Below are 19,579 nucleotides of genomic sequence, written 5' to 3' on the forward strand. Positions count from 1 at the left end.
GGGTAGCTAGTTGGTGGGAGTAGTGGAATAAAATTAGTTCTGTTTTGGACATGACAAGTTTGAAATATCTGCCCAACAATGAGGTAATGACATCCAGTAATCTGGAAACATAACCACTAAAGTTCTGGAAAGACAAGGATTATATATTTTTTTAAAAAGTCAAAGTATTTTACATAGAGAGGACAAAGGAACTTATGGGAGTAGATGAGATCACCAAAGGAGAGAGAACAGACTTATAGAGAAGAAGGACCAGAGAATAGCCTCAAGAGATGACAATAGGTCACAAATTCTTTCTGATTTAATTTCCACAAGATTATCTTGATATTTTACTAACAGGAAATTAAGTAGGACTAAATGAAATAACAGGCAATTATGAATGTAAAAGGAGGAGCTTTAAAATAGAGGATAATATACTACAAGTGATGATTTGTAATGTTCTTCTCTAAAATATAATGTTCTCTGGGTGCAGGTTTCTTAGGGGGCTTCAGGAAGCAGCCTTAGTTTCAGTTCAGTGTAATAATCACCTCAAATTCAGCCAGGAGTTAAAGTCCAAATCCTTTATTGTTTCCTTTTAAGTCTTCTCTCCTTCCTTGGGCCCAGTTAGCTTTCTTAGAGGCCTATCTCTCTCCTTGATTCGAAGAGCTCTTGGAACCGTTAGAACTTTGCCTCTATTAGTTTCTTCCAGGTCTCCAGCCAGCACAAAGGTGGACTATGGAATGAATTTGACTCCACCTCTGAGAGTGGACTTGTATGTCTTAGTGGGCTTGTCCTTTAGTGGGCTCCTCCTTATATATGCTCTCTTAAAGGTGTGAATCTTGTGGAACTGTAGTAAGTACTAAGTACATCTAGAAAACTGTTAAGCACTATGCTAAATTAGATAATTATTGTCTCTATCAATTCCGCTGACTTAGTACCTTGTAAGAATTCTAACAATGATTCACTACTTTTTATATTCAAAGAGTTTTCTTCCAATGTTTATTTGCATAATCTCTTTCTTGTTTCTTCATCTGAAATAAACCTTGCTTTAACATTTTAGTTAAAATCATGGAATTGCAGAGTTGGAAAAATCCATGAGAAAAGAGAACTGATTAATGATTGGGGCAATTAATAAGGCCCACAGAAAAAATGCTAAGGGGAAAAGGATGTGGTGGAAAATGGGATCACACAGTAGCCAAATCAAAAAAAGGAGAGGTAGAAGGCACAAAATTTGACAGCAGAAATTCAAAATTAGAAAGGCCAGCATGGAGTCAAAGGACCATACATTTGTCTTACTCTCTGTCTAGGGCAAGAATTTTCCATGGCAGTATTATGCTTCATCTCCCTGTTATTTCTATTGCATTGTGCTAATAACTGATATTGAGGTGACTCTGGATACAATGATTTCCTTGAATTTTACCCCCAAAACTAAATCTGGGCCTTAGTAATGTAGTAGAATAGTTTTATCAATTTTCTGAATTAATCAATTATCCAATCAATTAGCATTTATTAAATACCTACAATGCATTGCACATTCTGCTGAAATTGGGGATACAAACAGAATAAATGAAAAAATCTCTCTCAGGATTACATTCTAACGAGAAATAAAGGACATATAAAAGTGTACAAATAATATAAAAAGAATAAATACTAATTAATGTATTAAAATATAATAATATTAATAATAGCCAGTATTCATATAGTGCCTATTATGTGCCAAATATTTGGCTAACTGCTTTATAAATATTATCTCATTTGATGCTCCCAATAATTTTGTGAGGTAGGTTCTATTATATTTTCCATTTTTATAGTTCCATTTTTATCTCTCTACCTTGAGATAGGTAGATATCAAATAACTTCTGCAGAGTCATAAAGCTAGGCACTATCTGAGATTGGATTTAAATCCAGATCTTTTTGACTTTGGCTCCAATACTCTATCCACCTCACTAGCTCAGGTAAATACAAATTAACTTGAAGAGGAAAGCACAAGTAACTAAGATAGTCATGGAAAGCTTCATGTAGGAAGTAGGCATTTGAGTTATTTCCTGAAAATTGTTCAGGGGATATTGATATGAGGGTAAGAAGTGTATTTAGTTGATGGGAGTTGGATAGTACAAAGACACAAAGATGAACAAGAGATACCAGCTCTTATGTATTATTAGCAAATCTAAAACTCTGCTTATTTATTAAATGCTAGAGGCAGCTGTCTTACATCTCTCTGCTCATTTGTGATGAGCAACAATTTAATACTATATGAGATCAATGTGAAACTATCATGATACAGTCAAACAAAGACATTTAGAACATGATCCTGAAGTCAGGGAATTCTAACTGTTATGCTGCATCAGCTAAATGCTGCAGGAAATTCACTACTATTCTATCTACCAGAGGTTTTTTTTTTTTAATTAAAGCTTTTTATTTTTAAAACTCATACACAGATAATTCTCAACATCCACCCTTGCAAAATCTTGTGTTCCAATTTTTTCTCCCTCCCATTCACCCCACCTTCTCCCCTAGATGGCAAGTAATCTATGTTGAACACGTACAATTCTTCTATATATAATTCCATAATTACCATGCTGCACAAGAAAAATCAGATCAAAAAGGGAAAAAATGTGAAAGAAAACAAGATACAAACAACAACAAAAAGTGAAAATACTATGTTGTGCTCTACATTCAGTTCCCACAGTCCTCCCTCTGAGTGCAGATGGCTCTCTTCATCACTAGATAATTAAAACTGATCCAAATCACCTCCCTGTTGAAAAGAACTACATCTATCAGAATTGAATATCATATAATCTTATTGTTGTTGTTTATAATCTTCTCCTGGTTCCAGTTCCTTCACTTAGCATCAGTTCATGTAAGTCTCTCCAGGTCTCTTTAAAATTATCCTGCTAATTGTTTCTTATAGAACAATAATATTCCATAACATTCATATCTCATCACTTATTCAGCCACTCTCCAACTGATGGGCATCCACTCAGTTTCCTATCTACCAGCTTTTTAAAATGTTTAAAATGTTGCACATATTATCTACATTTTACCAATATTGAAAATCAAACTCAGTTTATTACAAAGCTAGTTGATGCCAGAAGTAGGATTTAAACCAATATTTTCCTCTATTTATGTTCACCATTCTACTTACTATACCAATCTAAATTATCAAGAAGACTACATTTTTAGATTTATGAATTTTATTTTTCTTCAATTAACAAGAATCTATTTTGTTTTGCTTCCATATTTCTTTTCTAATAGGGAGTGAAAAGTAAAATAAAATCCTTACAAAAAATAATCCCAGTAAAACAAAATCCTTGAAATGAAAATACATAGTTAATAAAAACAGATTCCTACATAGGTCATATCCAAAATTATGTCCGATTCTGCATTTTTGAGTCAACCAGCTTTGTGTTAGGAAGTGGGTAACAGTATTTATCATCAATCTTATGGAATTAGAGTTGATCATCACACTGATCAGCGTTCTTGAGTTTTTCGAAATTGTTTAGCTTTATAATTTGTACAAGTTTTTCTACTTGTTCTGCTAATTTTACTATTTATCACTTTATATAAATTTTCCTAGTTTTCTCTGAAACTGGCCCTTTATTTCTTAAAGCACAATAGCATTCTCTTATACCACATAATTTGCTTAATTAATATGAAAATGAATAAATGAATTAAGAAATATTATAATTTTATCACATTGGTTTTCATGAGCAATCCAATGTTTCTTAAAAAGTTTGTCCTTAGCTCTGTAAGTAGTATTTTGTCCTTATATTCATATAATTCCTCTCCTGGGGTTCCCAAATATTTTATTAATTGTATAGTTACTATTAATAGACTTTCTATCTTGTGCTACTGAGTTTAATTGGTAATATGAAGAAATACTGATGACTTATGTGAATTTATTTTGTATCCCACAACTTTGATGAAATTATTGTTTCAATTAATTTTAAGTGAGTTTCTATAGCTCTCTATATCATCATACCATATCATATGTGGAAAATTATTGTTTTGTTTCCTATTTGTCCATTAGTATTTTCTCATTTTCTTTTTTTATTAATCAATATGTATTTATTAAGCATCTTATGTATGCCAGATACTGTTTGCTAAAGGCGGGGAATACTCAGAGACACACAGACACATATAAACACATATGCTCACTCTCACACACAAAACTTTCTAAGCTCAAAGAACTTACAATCAAAAGAAGGAAGACAAAACATTGAAAATACTAGAAAGAAGGGAGTAGAGAGGTGAAGGTACCTAATGTGTGGGCATCATGTAGAAGTCAAAGAAATCCTGAACAATTGCAACTAAATGAGAAACAGGTACATGTCTGAATTCTTTCCTTAAATGGATGTTTGTAGTTTGTGCCTCCAAGTAGAGAAGCAAAGTATAATGAAAAGTTACTAAGGCTGATGAGATCTTATGTGATAATGAAGTGATTTCAATGCAGAACTTCCTGGGATATGGCAGAGAAATCACTCAGAGAAATTACGAAGTTGCTAGGTGATAAATGAGAAATGAAATTTTGTTGCTTTAAGATAAATCTATTAAATCAATAATTAAGATATTAAATTGAATAGTGGATATTCCTGAATAATCTCTTATCTTGTTGGATTGATCTCTGATTTATCCCCATTTTATATAATAGCGTTTCGTAGTATTTTTTTAAAAGATCCACTTATTCTTTTTTTTTTTTAGTATTTAACAAAAATTAAGGCTGTATTTTGTCAAAAAGCTTTTTTTTTTTTGCAATGACTGATATAATTATATTTCACTTTTCCCATTATTGATATTTTCTATTGGAGCTAGAACTTTCTTAATATTATACAAAACTTCTATTCCTAGAATATAATATTACCAGAGTGTATAGTCTTTCTGATATATTGCTATAGCCTGTTGGCAAATATTTTATTTAAAATTGTTGCATCAACATTCAGCAGGGATGTTGGCTAACAGTTTTCTTTCAGTTTCCCCATGAGTTGAATTTTCCTTGACTTAGTAATCAATATAAATTTCTATCATAGAAAAATTTTATAAGATTTTCTCTCTTCCTGCTTTTATGAATAGTTTATATAATAATGGAACTATTTGTTCTATGAATGTTTTATACAATTTACTTGTAAACCCATCTAGTCTTATTGTTGTTATTGCTTCTCCTTTTCTCTGGGAGATTATTTATGGCTAGTTCATTTTTATTGTTTGAAGGTTATTTAAAAACTCTTGTTATGTTAATTTGGGAAATTGAAAATTTTACAAACATTCACTCATTTCTTTTAAGAAGTTTATTTTGTCATATGTAATATGGCAAATTATTTGTAATAATTTCCTTTATTTCTTCATTTGTAATGAATTTACATTCATTTTTGATAGTGGTAATTGAATTTCTTATTCTTTAAAAAAAATTAAATGAGCTAATTGTTTATATTATTCATTTTAAATAAAACTCTGAGACATTATAATACCATTGGATTTTTACTTTTGCTTTTTCATAAGATCTATTTTGGTGTTTAAATAAAGGGCTTTTTAATGGTTGTTTTTTAAATTGCTTTTTAAGCTATATGCTTCATTTCTTTCTCTTTTATTGATGAAATTGTTGATAAGACTTACTCCCTGAAAGACTCTGTTGACTGCATCCCAGTTTTAATATGTTGTCCCATTACTGTCATTATATTTCACAAAATTATCTATTAATCTACCATTTGTTTTCATTCATGAATTTTTTTGTCTCAGTCTCCAGTTTTAGTTCCAAATATTTCCTTTTGTAAGACATTACCAAATATAATTTTACTATAGTGTTGTCAGTAAATAATTTGTTTAATTTGTTCTTTTCTGCATTTGTTTCTTAGGTTTTTAATCACCTAATACAAGTTTAATTTTTGTAAAGGTACTGTTCATGCATATACTCCTTTCTATATCTATTGAATAATTATAAGAGATCTGTCATACTTATGTTAAAATTCCACAGCTTCTTTCTTGCTTATGTTTTCATTATATGTGTCTAGTATTAAAAGATGTTCATTGACTATTTCTTCTTGCAACTTGCTTGGTTTTTCCTGGTTTAGATGTTATGCCATTGGTATTCATGTTTTATGAACTGATAATATTTCTTAATTTTAGCATAATGGATTTTTCCAAGTTGATCTCCATTAATCAAGTCTATTTTTGCTGTTACATTATCTGAGACCATGATTTTTGCCACCCTAGCTTTTTTTAGTTCAGCTGAAGCTTAATATTATTTCTCTACAAAAATAATTATGTTTATCTTTATATTTTAAGTGTTTTCTTTGTAAGCAACATTTTCTATCCATTTTCTAATCTATTGTTTCATCTTCTATTTTATGAGTTCAACCCATTCACAGTTATGATAATTTATTGTATGCAGTTCTCCTTGTTATTTTCATATTATTTTTCCTCTCTTTGTTTCCTACCACCTCTTTATAAAGAAGAGAATGAAGAGGAAAAATATTCTCAGCACTACAACTTTATCAGTGATTTAATCTGCTTTTGCTCCCCTGCCTCTCTTTTCTTCCCTTTGCTCAATTCCCTTCTTATCCCTTCATTCTCTGCTTCATGATTTACCTTCTAAGGTAAAGATAGTTTTACTTACAACAAAGCCCTCCTTTAATCTATCCTATCCTCCAGTTCCATCTTTCTACTACTTTTGGTTTCTTTATTGAATTGGATTATTTCTAAATCAAATATGCATGTGTGAGTGAGTGAACATGTGTTTGTGTGTATGTGTGTTCTGTTTTCCTTTGACTATTTTAGATGAAAATGAGCTTCAGATAACATCCCTTCTTCTATTCTTTTCTTCTTATTTGAATAATATTTTATGCTTGTTGGATATATGAGAAAGTAAGTCTCTTCCTATCCCCTTTATTTTCTAAAATATAATTTTGACTTCCCTTTCTTTTCTTAATATAAGATCAATTAAACATGACAAAATCTCTCTCAAAATGTCTGCTTATTTAATTCCCCTATGATCTTTGATGTCATTTTTGGTCCTGAGGTGACACATAATTATCTTGTCTTATAAAAATTAAAGATGACCTCTTTGTTTAGTCTTTTTTTTTACTATTCAGAGATTTTTTTTTATATTTTCAAATCTATATTTCAGGATATCTTTTCAGCTCTGATCTTTTTATCATAAATGTTTTAAATTTCTTTATTTCATGAAAGGTCAAGTTTTTTTTCTTCCCTCTGTAGTATTATACTCAGATTTTCTGAATTAGTTTTCCTTGATCATAAAGCTATATCTTTTGCCTTCTGAAATATTGTATTCCATACTCTCTTTTCCTTTGTGATCTCAGCTGCTAAATTCTGCATGATCCTGACTGTGACTCTTTGATACTTTGACTCTTTATTTTTGGTAGCTGGCAGAACTAATTTCTTTGATCTGTACATATTGGATTTTGTCTATTATGTTACTGGAAGTTTTCATTTGTCATTTATTTCAAGAATTTGTAATTGGTGATAATTTCTTTTTGTCACTTTCCTTCTGATTCTAAAGACTGTGAGCCATTTTCTAGTTTTGCTTAACTATGATGTCCAGACTTGGGGGAATAAAGATAAGATCTCATGTTTTTTAAGTAATTCAGTGATTCTTAGATTATCTTCACTTAATATATTTGGTGACATTTTATATTTTCTTCCATTTTTTCACAATTTTATTTTTATAAATTTCTTATTTCCTTTATCTATTGTATATTGCCCTCTATTGCCAAACTTCTGATGGGTTTATTATAGTTTTCTAAGTCTGTTATGTTTTGTTTTTCTTGTGATAAGCTTTTTTTAATATTTTATTTTATTTTATAATAACTTTATATTGACAGAATCCATGCCAGGGTAATTTTTTTTACAACATTATCCCTTGCACTCGCTTCTGTTCCGATTTTTCCCCTCCCTCCCTCCACCCCCTCCCCTAGATGGCAAGCAGTCCTATATATGTTAGATATGTTGCAGTATATCCTAGATACAATATATGTTTGTAGAACCGAACAGTTCTCTTGTTGCAGAGGGAGAATTGGATTCAGAAGGTAAAAACAACTGGGAAAGAAAAACAAAAATGCAAATAGTTCACATTCGTTTCCCAGTGTTCTTTCTTTGGGTGTAGCTGCTTCTGTCCATCATTTATCAATTGAAATTGAGTCTTTGTCAAAGAAATCCACTTCCATCAGAATACATCCTCATACAGTATCGTTGTTGAGGTATATAATGATCTCCTGGTTCTGCTCATTTCACTTAGCATCAGTTCATGTAAGTCTCGCCAGTCCTCTCTGTATTCATCCTGCTGGTCATTTCTTACAGAAAAATAATATTCCATAACATTCATATACCACAATTTACCCAGCCATTCTCCAATTGATGGGCATCCATTCAGTTTCCAGTTTCTAGCCACTACAAACAGGGCTGCCACAAACATTTTGACACATACAGGTCCTTTTCCCTTCTTTAATATTTCTTTGGGATATAAGCCCAGTAGCACTGCTGGATCAAAGGGTATGCACAGTTTGATAACTTTTGGGGCATAATTCCAGATTGCTCTCCAAAATGGTTGGATTCATTCACAACTCCACCAACCATGCATCAGTGTCCCAGTTTTCCTGCATCCCCTCCAACATTCATCATTATTTTTTCCTGTCATCTTAGCCAATCTGACAGGTGTGTAGTGGTATCTCAGAGTTGTTTTAATTTGCATTTCTCTGATCAATAATGATTTGGAACACTTTCATATGAGTGGTAATAGTTTCAATTTCATCATCTGAAAATTGTCTGTTCATATCCTTTGACCATTTATCAATTGGAGAATGGCTTGATTTCTTATAAATTTGAGTCAGTTCTCTATATATTTTGGAAATGAGGCCTTTATCAGAACCTTTAACTGTGAAAATGTTTTCTCAGTTTGTTGCTTCCCTTCTAATCTTGTTTGCATTAGTTTTGTTTGTACAAAGGCTTTTTAATTTGATATAAATATAATTTTCTATTTTGTGATCAGTAATGATCTCTAGTTCATCTTTGGTCACAAATTTCTTTCTCCTCCACAAGTCTGAGAGATAAACTATCCTATGTTCCTCTAATTTATTTATAATCTCGTTCTTTATGCCTAGGTCATGGACCCATTTTGATCTTATCTTGGTATATGGTGTTAAGTGTGGGTCCATGCCTAATTTCTGCCATACTAATTTTGTGATAAGCTTTTAATGCTCTTAAATCTCTTCTCTAAAACTCATTTCTGTTTAAAGTCTTACATCTAACATTCTTATTTAATGTCATTCTTTTCTTTTACCTTTTTATTTTATTACATAAATTTTACATTTCTCAATCAACAAACATCCCACTTTTGCTCCCCCTCCCCCAATGGGAAGGAAAATAAAGACCTAGTTACAAATATTCATAAACAAACAAAACACATTTCTATGTTAACCATGTTCTCTCTCTCTCTCTCTCTCTCTCTCTCTCTCTCTCTCTCTCTCTCTCTTTCTCTCTCTCTCTCCCCTCTTTTTCTCCCATTCTCTCTCTCTCTCTCTCTGTCTCTCTCTCTCTCATACACACACACACACACACACACACACACATATGTACACACACACAAACACATTTTTATATATAATTAAATATATATTTGTATATATAAATTGTATATGTGTACATTTGTCTTATTGTGCACTCTGAAATCTTTACCTCTTTATCAGGAATTGGCAGTATGTTTTAGTCCTCTGGAATCCTACTTGGTCATTATATTGATCAGAGTGCCTAATTCTTTCAAAGCTGTCTTTGCCATATCACTGAACAATTTCTCCTGATTCTGTTGGTTTCACTCCACATCAGTTTATATAAGTTTTTCCCAGATTTTCCTTGGAGACACTTAATCATTTTTTATACATAGCAGAATTCGATCACATTTATATGCACTAAAGATTCATTCTCAAAATTTATTCTACTTCAAAAAAGATTTATAAATATTTTTGTACATTCTTGGCATCTCTTTGGCTTGGGAATAATCCCTCTATTCATTTATCTTCATAATTTTTTAAACTCTTTTCCCTGCTTTACTGTTGAAATGATTTTTCTATACCCAACTCTGTGTATGTGTATAGAATCTTACTTTTTTAACCTAGTCAGATGAAAGTGAAGTTTAAGTGTCAGCTGCTCCTTCACCTCCTCCTTCTTGTTTTTGTACATTCATTGTATATATTCTTTAGTATTCCTTTTCTTTCCCTTCCTAATGTATCCTTTTTTCTTTTTCTTTCTGTTCTTAAGATAATCAAGATATAGCAGTCATGCACAAACCTTCTAATTATACAAACTTCTATTCATTCATGAGGACAATGGGGGTCAGAGATGAAAAATGTATCATAGTCCTATATCTGACTTCATCCTTCTTGAGTCCTTTGTAGCTCTTTGTCAAACTTTTTTGTTTCCCTTAACTATTGTGTTTGAACTTCAAAGTTTCTGTGCATCTCTGCTCTTTTCATCAGTAATGTATCCAAATCCTCTATTCCATTAAAGATATATTTTTCCCCTAGCATAATTATAGCAAACTTTTCTGGTACATAAGTCTTGATTATAAGCCCATAAATCTTTACCTTTTGCAAAATCATATTCCAAGATTTCTGTTTCTTTAAAATGGTAACTACTAAATCTTGTGATTATGACTTCTCAATATTTAATTTTTTTCTTGCTGTGTGCAATAATTTTTGTTTGATCTAGAAGTTTTGGATTTTGACATTCACATTCTTAGCAGTTTTCTTTAGGGGTTTCTTTCAGGGATGACCAGAGGATCTTTTTTATTTGCATTTATTCCCTTTTCTAACACCTGAGCATTTCTCTCTCAAGATTTCCTGAAGTATGATCTTTAGGTTCTTTGTTTTAGTAAAGGAGTTCAAACACTCAAATTTTTTCTCCTTGATCTGTTTTCAGGTCTGCTGTTTTTGTTATAAACTCTTTTACATTTTCTCCTATTTTCAATCTTTTAACTTTGTTTTTCTATTCTTTATTGCCTCATGGAATAATTGATTTGTATTAGGGCCAGTTTGAGTTTGTAATTAGGAAAAGGTTTTGTACACCTCAAGTCAAGTTGTTAATTCATCTTTAATTTCTTTTGTCCATTTCTTCTTTGTATTTTTGTTCAATATTCTCATTTTATTGATAAAAAAATTTATTTTTTTTAATTTCTGCTTCATCTCTTCTGGGAAGTTGTAATGTTCAGGCTAGCTTCCTCTGGAAGGTCCTTTGGAACGGCCTTGGTCTCAATAGGACAGTCACTATGAGGATGGATAAGAATAGTATCCAAAGTCTTTATTCTCTTCTTTACAGTCTATATCTGTCATAGTCTGACCCAGTCTCCTCCAGCAGTCTGCCAGTCTGCCAGTCTCAACCAATCTCAGTCTGAGACTGACTTTGTCCCCAGTTCTCTCAGCCATTAAATACCATTACAGTATACTGACTATAAGCCAATCTAGAGTGATTATATCATTTTATCAAATTAGAGTAATTATATCATTATATCATACTAAATATATGTGAACTAGAGAACCATTATCTCATCAATTCCATTGAGTTAACACCTTGTGTTTCAAGTATACTTCTCCAGAGTTCCAGCCCTCTACAGTTGTAGAATCTGTATCCAGTACTTTTGTTTGAGGCTTTGCTTATAAAGATTTTGGAGTCATTTTCTTCTGTGTGGCTTGAGTATTCCTGTCACTAAAATAACTTTTTAGAGTAAGATTCTAGATATTTTTGTTTATTCTTCCAATCTGTTTCCTAACTTTGAACTTGATGTTATTGTTGAACTGTTGCACACTTATGAGGAAAAAAAGTTTTGGCTGGACTTAACATTTTCTTGGGATACTGAGTATCTTGTTATTCAAGTTGGAGTCTTGAAAATCTTTATTGCAAGAAAAGTAATCTAATACAGGGCAGAATCTGATTATTTTCTCACTGGTCTGAGGTCTTAAAGTTTGAATCTGCACAGTGGTAGACAACTGCTGCACCTAGTCCCTGTTGGTTGACTAGGCAGATCTGCAAAATATGAATGATGCAATTCAGGCTCCCTTGTGATCTGGGATCCCTGATAAAGCTATTTCTTTTTTTAATCTTATTTAATATTTTATTTTTCTTTATCACAAGTAAAAAAATTTTAACTTGTTTAATTCAAATTTAAATTGTTTTTAAAACTTTGAGTCCCAAATTCTTTTTCTTCCTCCCTCTCCAACCTTCCTCATTGGGAATGTAAGCAATTTGACATAGGTTGTACGAATGTACTTATGCAAAACATTTCCATATTAGTCATATTGTGAAAGAAAATATAGACAAAAAAACTCAAGAAAAATAAAGTTTTGTTAAAAAGTTTACTTTAATCTGTATTCAGACATCAACAATTCTTTTTCTGGGGATGGATAACATTTTTCAACATAAGGCCTTCAAAGTTGTCTTGGATCATATATTGTTGAGAATAGCTAAGTCAGTCATAGCTGATCATTTTAGTATTGCTGTTCCTTTGTACACGATATGTTTCACTTTATATAAATTCATGGAACTGTTTTCTGAGAGCATCCTGCTCATCATTTCTTAGAGCATAATTGAATTCCATGATAATAACATACCACAATTTGTTCAGCCATTCCCCAATTGATATGCATCCCCTCCATTTACAATGCTTTGTCCCTAGAAAATACCTGCTATGCATGTTTTTGTACATATAGGTCCTTTTTCTTTTTATTGTTTTTTTTTATCATTTTTGGGATACAGATTTTGGGAAATGCTGGGTTGAAGGATATGTGTGATATATAGCCTTTGTGGCATAGATTTTGTTCTACTGAATATTTGAATTATTTCACAGTTCTACTAAGTGAATTAATGTGTCATTTTCCCCACATTATCTCCACCATTTGTCATTTTTTTTCTTTTCTGTCCCATTAACTAATCTATTAGGCATGAAGTAGTACTTTTGAATTGTTTTAATGTGTATTTCTCCACTCAATAGTGAATTAGAGCATTTTTTTTCTCATGGCTATAGCTAGCTTTGACTACTTTATTAGAAAACCATTCCTATAACTTGATCAATTATTATTTGGGGAATGGCTCTTATTTTTACAATTTTTTCCACAGTTGTTGGTTTTTTCACAGTTAATATTGCTGACCTATATTCCCCTGCATCCTATAGCCCACCTTGTTTATTCTATTTTTTCTCTCCTTTTACCTGGTCCCTCCTCAAAAGTGTTTTGCTTCTGACTACCAGCTCCCCTAATCTGCCCTGATTTCTATCATCCTCCTACCTTCTCTTCTCTCCTTTTCCTCTTACTTTCCTTAAAAGTAATGTAGATTTTTACATTACTAAGTGTCTATGTTATTTCCTCTTTGAGCCAATTCTGAGGAGAGTAAAATTTATCCACTCTCCCTTATTTCTTCTCTTTCCCTCCTCTATAAAAGCTTTTTCTTGTTTTTTTTTTTAAATAGGCAAAAATTGCCCCCACTTTACCTCTCTCCTTTTCTCCCTTTCCATTCTCCTTTTATCCCTTAATTTTATTTTTTTTATCTATCGACCCTTTAACTCACACCTATGCCCTCTGTCCATATATATCAACTGCCCCAAAAATGAAAAAGTTTCCATGAAGTACAAGTATCATCTTTCTTTGTAAGAATGTAACCAACTCAGTCTTATTAGGTCTCTTATGATTTCCATTTTTTATTTAATTACTTTTTCATGCTTCTCTTGAGTTTTGTATTTAAAGTCTAACTTTCCATTCAGCTCTTGTCTTTTCATCAAGAATGCTGAAAGTTTTCTATTTTGATGGCTTTCCTTTTTATTCTCCTAAAATATTAAAGACAGTTTTGATGGGTAGATGATTCTTGGTTGTAATTCTAATTTCTTTTCTCTTCAGAATATCATATTTCAAGTCTTCATTTCTTTAATGAAGAAACTGCTAAATCTTGTGTTATCTTGACTCTGGCTTCATGATATTTGAATTGCTTTTTTTTTTGGCTACTTGCAATATTTTCTCTTTGACCAGAGAGTTCTGGAATTTTACTATAATATTCTTGGGAGTTTTCATTTTGGAATTTATTTCAGGAGGTGATTGGTGGGTTCTTTCATTTTTTGTTTTACTCTGTGGTTCAGGGCAGTTTTACTTGATAATTTTTTGCAAGATAATATTGAGGCTCTTTTTTTTTGCTCAATACTTTAGGTAGTCCAATAATTTTTAAATTATCTCTCTTGAATCTATTTTCTAGGTCGTTTGTTTTTACAATGAGACATTTCACATTGTTTTCTATTTTTTTCATTCTTTTTGGTTTTGTTTTATTGTTTCTTGAATTCTCAAAGTTATTAGTTTCCATTTGCTCAATTCTAATTTTTAAGGAATTATTTTTCTTAGTGAGCTTTTGTACCTCTCCTTTTCCATTTGACCCTTTCTTCTTTTTAAGGAATTTTTTTCAGTGAAATTATGTGCCTTTTTTTGCAATTTTACTTTTGAAAGTATTGTTCTCCTCACTGGCTTTTTGTACCTGTTTTACTACTTGGCTTAGTCTGTTTTTAAAAGTGTTATTTTCTTCAATATTTTTGTCTTCTTTAGAAAAATTGTCCACTCCTTTTTCATTTTTTTTGCTTCACTCTCATTTCTCTTCCCACTTTTTCCTCTTCCTTAGTTGATTTTGAAAGTCTTTTTTTTGAGCCCTACCATGACCTGAGATCAATTCATATTTTTCTGGTATGCTTTGAATGTAGAAGCTTTGACCTTTTTCTTCTTCTGAGTGAGTGTTTTGATCTTCTTTGTCACCATAGTGATTTTTATGGTTAAAATTTATTTGCTATTGTTTGATCATTTGCCCAGCCTATTCCTTGACTTTTAACTCTCTGGTAAAGTGGAGCTTTTAGGTTAGAGGGAACACTATCTCAAGCTTCAGGGGATTTGTAATGATGTTTTCAAAGATGATTCTAGGAAACTATAAGTTTTCATTTCTTACAAGGTGGTAAGATCTAAGGAAAAATGTGTTTACTATTCTCCTGGCCCATATTCTGGTCTGTGAATGACTCAATTTTCTGTATATTTGAGAAATGAGGCCTTTATCAGAAAAACTTAACTCAACTGTTTTTTCCACAATTAACCTTGCTAACTGTATTTTCCCTCTGTTGATTTTATTCTCTCCTCTTTCACTCTTTGCCTTCTTAAAAGTCATAAACATTCTCTATGATGGTAATGTTCTTTGTAATTTTTTTTTACATTTTTAGGACTTAATTTTTTTAAGTTTTATTTTTAAAACATGTGCATCGATAATTTTCAACATTCACCCTTACAAAACCTTGTGTTCCAAATTTTTTCTCCCTCCCTCCCCTTCATCTCCTCCCCTAGATGACAAGTAATCCAATATATGTTAAATAAGTACAGTTCTTCTATACATGTTTCCATAATTATCATGCTGCACAAGAAAAATCAGATCAAAAAGGAAAAAAGTGAGAAAGAAAACAAAATGCAACAAAAACAACAAAAGTGAAAATATTATGTTGTGATCCACATTCAGTCTTCACAGGCCTCTCTTTGTTTTTTTTTTTTTTTAATTTTATTTTATTTAATAATAACTTTGTATTGACAGAATCCATGCCAGGATAATTTTTACACGATATTATCCCTTGCAATCACTTATGTTTCGTTTTTTCCCCTCCCTCCCTCCTCCCCCCCCCAGGATGGCAAGCAGTCCTATATATGTTAAATATGTTGCAGTATATCCTAGATACAATACATATTTGCAGAACCGAACAGTTCTCTTGTTGCACAGGGAGAATTGGATTCAGAAGGTAAAAATAACTCGGGAAGAAAATCAAAAATGCAAATAGTTCACATTCATTTCCCAGTATTCCTTCTTTGGGTGTAGCTGTTTCTGTCCATCATTTCTCCAATGAAACTCAGTTAAGTCTCTTTGTCAGAGAAATCCACTTCCATCAGAATACATCCTCATACAATATCGTTGTCGAAGTGTATAATGATCTCTTGGTTCTGCTCATCTCACTTAGCATCAGTCCATGTAGGTCTCTCCAAGCCTCTCTGTATTCATTCTGCTGGTCATTCCTTACAGAGCAATAATATTCCATAACATTCATATACCACAATTTACCCAGCCATTCTCCAATTGATGGGCATCCATTCATTTTCCAGTTTCTAGCCACTACAAACAGGGCTGCTACAAACATTTTGGCACATACAGGTCCCCTTCCCTTTTTTAGTATCTCTTTGGGGTATAAGCCCAATAGAAATACTGCTGGATCAAAGGGTATGCACAGTTTGATAACTTTTTGGGTACAGGCCTCTCTTTGGGTGCAGATGGCTCTCTTTATCTTAAGACCACTGTAACTGGCTTTAATCATCTCATTGTTGACAAGAGCCATATCCTTCAGAATTATCATTCTATAATCTTGCTATTACTGTGTACAATGTTCTCCTGGTTCTATTCCCTTTATTCAGCATCAGTACATGTAAATCTCTCTAGATCTCTTTGAAATCATCTTGCAGATTGTTTCTTATAGAACAATAATATTCCATAACATTAATATCCCATAACTTATTCAGCTACTCTCCAACTGATGGGCATCCACTCAGTTTCCAGTTCCTTGCCACTTTTTTAAGGGCTGCTACGACATTTTTTGAACATGTGGGTCATTTTCCCTTTTCTTATGATTTCTTTGGGATACAGACCCAGGACAGACACTTGCTTGATCAAAGAGTATGCACAATTTGATAGTCCTTTGGACGTAGTTCCATATTGCTCTTCAGAATGGTGGGATCAGTTCATAACTCCACCAACAATGTATTAGTGTGATGGTAATGTTCTTATTTGTTTGTTTAATCATTCTTTCATTCATACTTCTCAGATTATGATTTTATGTTAGAATCAAACTTTGCACTTTTATGTAGGAAATGTCAAGTTTTTGTATGGCCCTGGTCTATATTATACAGAGTACTATTCTTGTTTTCTCAAGGCATTGAGTTCTTTGTTCTTGAAAGATTATAAGGAATGTTCAAACCAGAGTTTAGATTTATAAGCACCACTAAACTCCAATCAAGAGAGTGGAATGACAGCTGCCATTCTGATCTCAGCTTTCTGAGATCCAGACTCTGCTTTGGCCAAAGACAGCCTACTAATTTCCCCTGGGTTAAGTTCCAATAGATAGTTGTTGGGCTTAACTCCTATCAGCTACCTAGAGGGCACTGCACGTTCTGGATAACAGAAGTATAGGCCAAGTTCTGATCCCACAGACCCTGTCCTGGTCACTCAATCCTGAAATGAGTCCTTGTTCCTAGCTCCTGATTGGAGTCAAAATAAGGGCACTGTATACTCACCTTAGACCCACACTTCTTACCCTGATTCCTTAGTTGTAGGCCAAATTTATGATAATGCAATAGAAAATGATCCACTATGGTTTTTCTTAGATTTTCCAATTACTTGTCTGTCTAGCATGCTTCACATATTTTTCCTGGACTGGTTGGCAGGAGAGCTGGGTAATATTACTTTCTCCTCATCTGCCATCTTTACTGGTCTATCAATTTCTGAAAATTGGGTTATAAGGTCTCTTAATTTTCAACTTGTCCACTTAGTTTTCCCCATGGGGATTGTAATGCATAGAATAAATTTAGGGGGAAAATATGAAAGGGCTTTTGCTTCATGTAAAATGGTATATTTTTAATGAATTATGGAACTGCACTATTATAACAGAATTTCACACACAGCAGTAGCATAAATCAATTATCTTGATGATGAGAGGATGAGGACTTCAGATATTTACTATGAAAGACCTAATTCACATCTACCCATAGGACTAAGGATGATATGCTGGGAATCTTTATCAGGGGGATCATTAATAATGAAAATATAATATAGAAATATAATAAACTGAGGACTACAATCAAGGTAAAGTGAAAAGGAAGACCAAGAACGAAGGTAGATACTTCCGGAACAAGTAGCCTCAGTAATCGTGGAAGATCCAATACAATAAAATAAATGAACCAATTTGATTGGATCACCTACCCCATCCTCATTGCTTAAGTAATCAACAGAGTTTTAAAAGATATGCAAGTTTCTATACAGTATTCTTGGCCTAGGCATATAATTCTTGCAGGGATCCTCAAACTTTTTAAATAGGGGGCCAGTTCCCTGTCCCTCAGACTGTTGGAGGGCCAAACTATAGTAAAAACAAAAACTTTGTTTTGTGGGCCTTTAAATAAAGAAACTTCATAGCTCTGGGTGAGGGGGATAATCGTCCTTGGCTGCCGCATCTGGCCCGTGGGCCATAGTTTGAGGACCCCTGTAGATATTGTCACCTAATCTTGGCATCCCTAAGTCACAGGTAATCATATAGTAATCTTTGAACAAACCCTTGTTGCCTATTACACTACTACCATGGCAAAGACAGAGTACAGCTCTTCCCACATGCCAAGCAAATACACTATATAGCCATTAAAGAAAGTGTAGAAACCCATTTGATATTGACCCTTTCTACGGTGTGGAATGGGGGAGGGGAATTCTAAATGTCTTATTCCTATATTCTTAACAGATTGGATCTAGTGGGTCTAGTTAAATTTAAGTGACTTCAAAGCTTATAATTTGCAAGAGATCTCATGGGGTACCTGAACTTCTATGTATCTCAATTCTGGTTTTAAAAGTCACATGTATAATCAATAGAGTGCTGGACCAAGAATCAGGAAAACCTGAGTTTGAATTCCCCCTTTGACACTTATCAGCTATGTATCCCTTGTAAATTAGTTAACTTTAAGTATTAGTTTCCTCATATAAGAGGATAATAACATTGCTTTTCTCACAGGTTTGTGAGGATCGGTGGGATAAGCAAATTTAAAGTACTCTATACAAAATTATTATATTTATCACTATTATTATTTATGACTATACATCTGCCATATAATTTGGATTATATTTATTCATCTCGGCCCACTAAAATATCATCCAATGATTCTATTAAACCATTGGAAAATGTAAAAGTGGCCTGGGTTTCATAATTAGCATGGATAATTGGTGACAGTATATATTGAGATATTGTCTCCAACTCTCTAATAAAACTTTTACTGGAAATAGTTCTTTCTTCCAATCATTCAGAACTTTTATCTATAATTAATTTACAGAAGTTTATCTATGATCAAAATAATTGGTAGAAGACTACATTCTCTGAAAGATTGTTCACCCTGTTTGGCATTGAACATCTCAGTCTTAATATCCAACTGGTATATCAACATGAGTGATAAGATGTTGGTTCTTAAAATATTTAACGTGATTTCTAGGAATCTCTAGAAAACCTCTAGACAGTTAAAACCATCAATAGAATAGAAAAATTTTGATATGAACCAGTAAAAGTATCCTTCTGAAAAACTTGGGAACAACTGCAGATCTTTTTCCAATGCTAAGAATTCCCATGCATTATAACTTCCATTTTAAATGGTTCCAATCGGGTTCTCTATTGACCTATCGTGTACCTCAGAAAAAAATGAAGTGGTATTTCATCAACTTAATAAATAACAAGTGCTGTAGGACTATCTAGATAAATTCAGTGAGTTAAGCAAGGTCCTAAGAGCAGATAGCTAGCACCACCTAGCTGCCC

The sequence above is a fragment of the Antechinus flavipes genome, chromosome 6 (assembly GCF_016432865.1).
Source record: "Antechinus flavipes isolate AdamAnt ecotype Samford, QLD, Australia chromosome 6, AdamAnt_v2, whole genome shotgun sequence".
Lineage (NCBI taxonomy): Eukaryota > Metazoa > Chordata > Mammalia > Dasyuromorphia > Dasyuridae > Antechinus > Antechinus flavipes.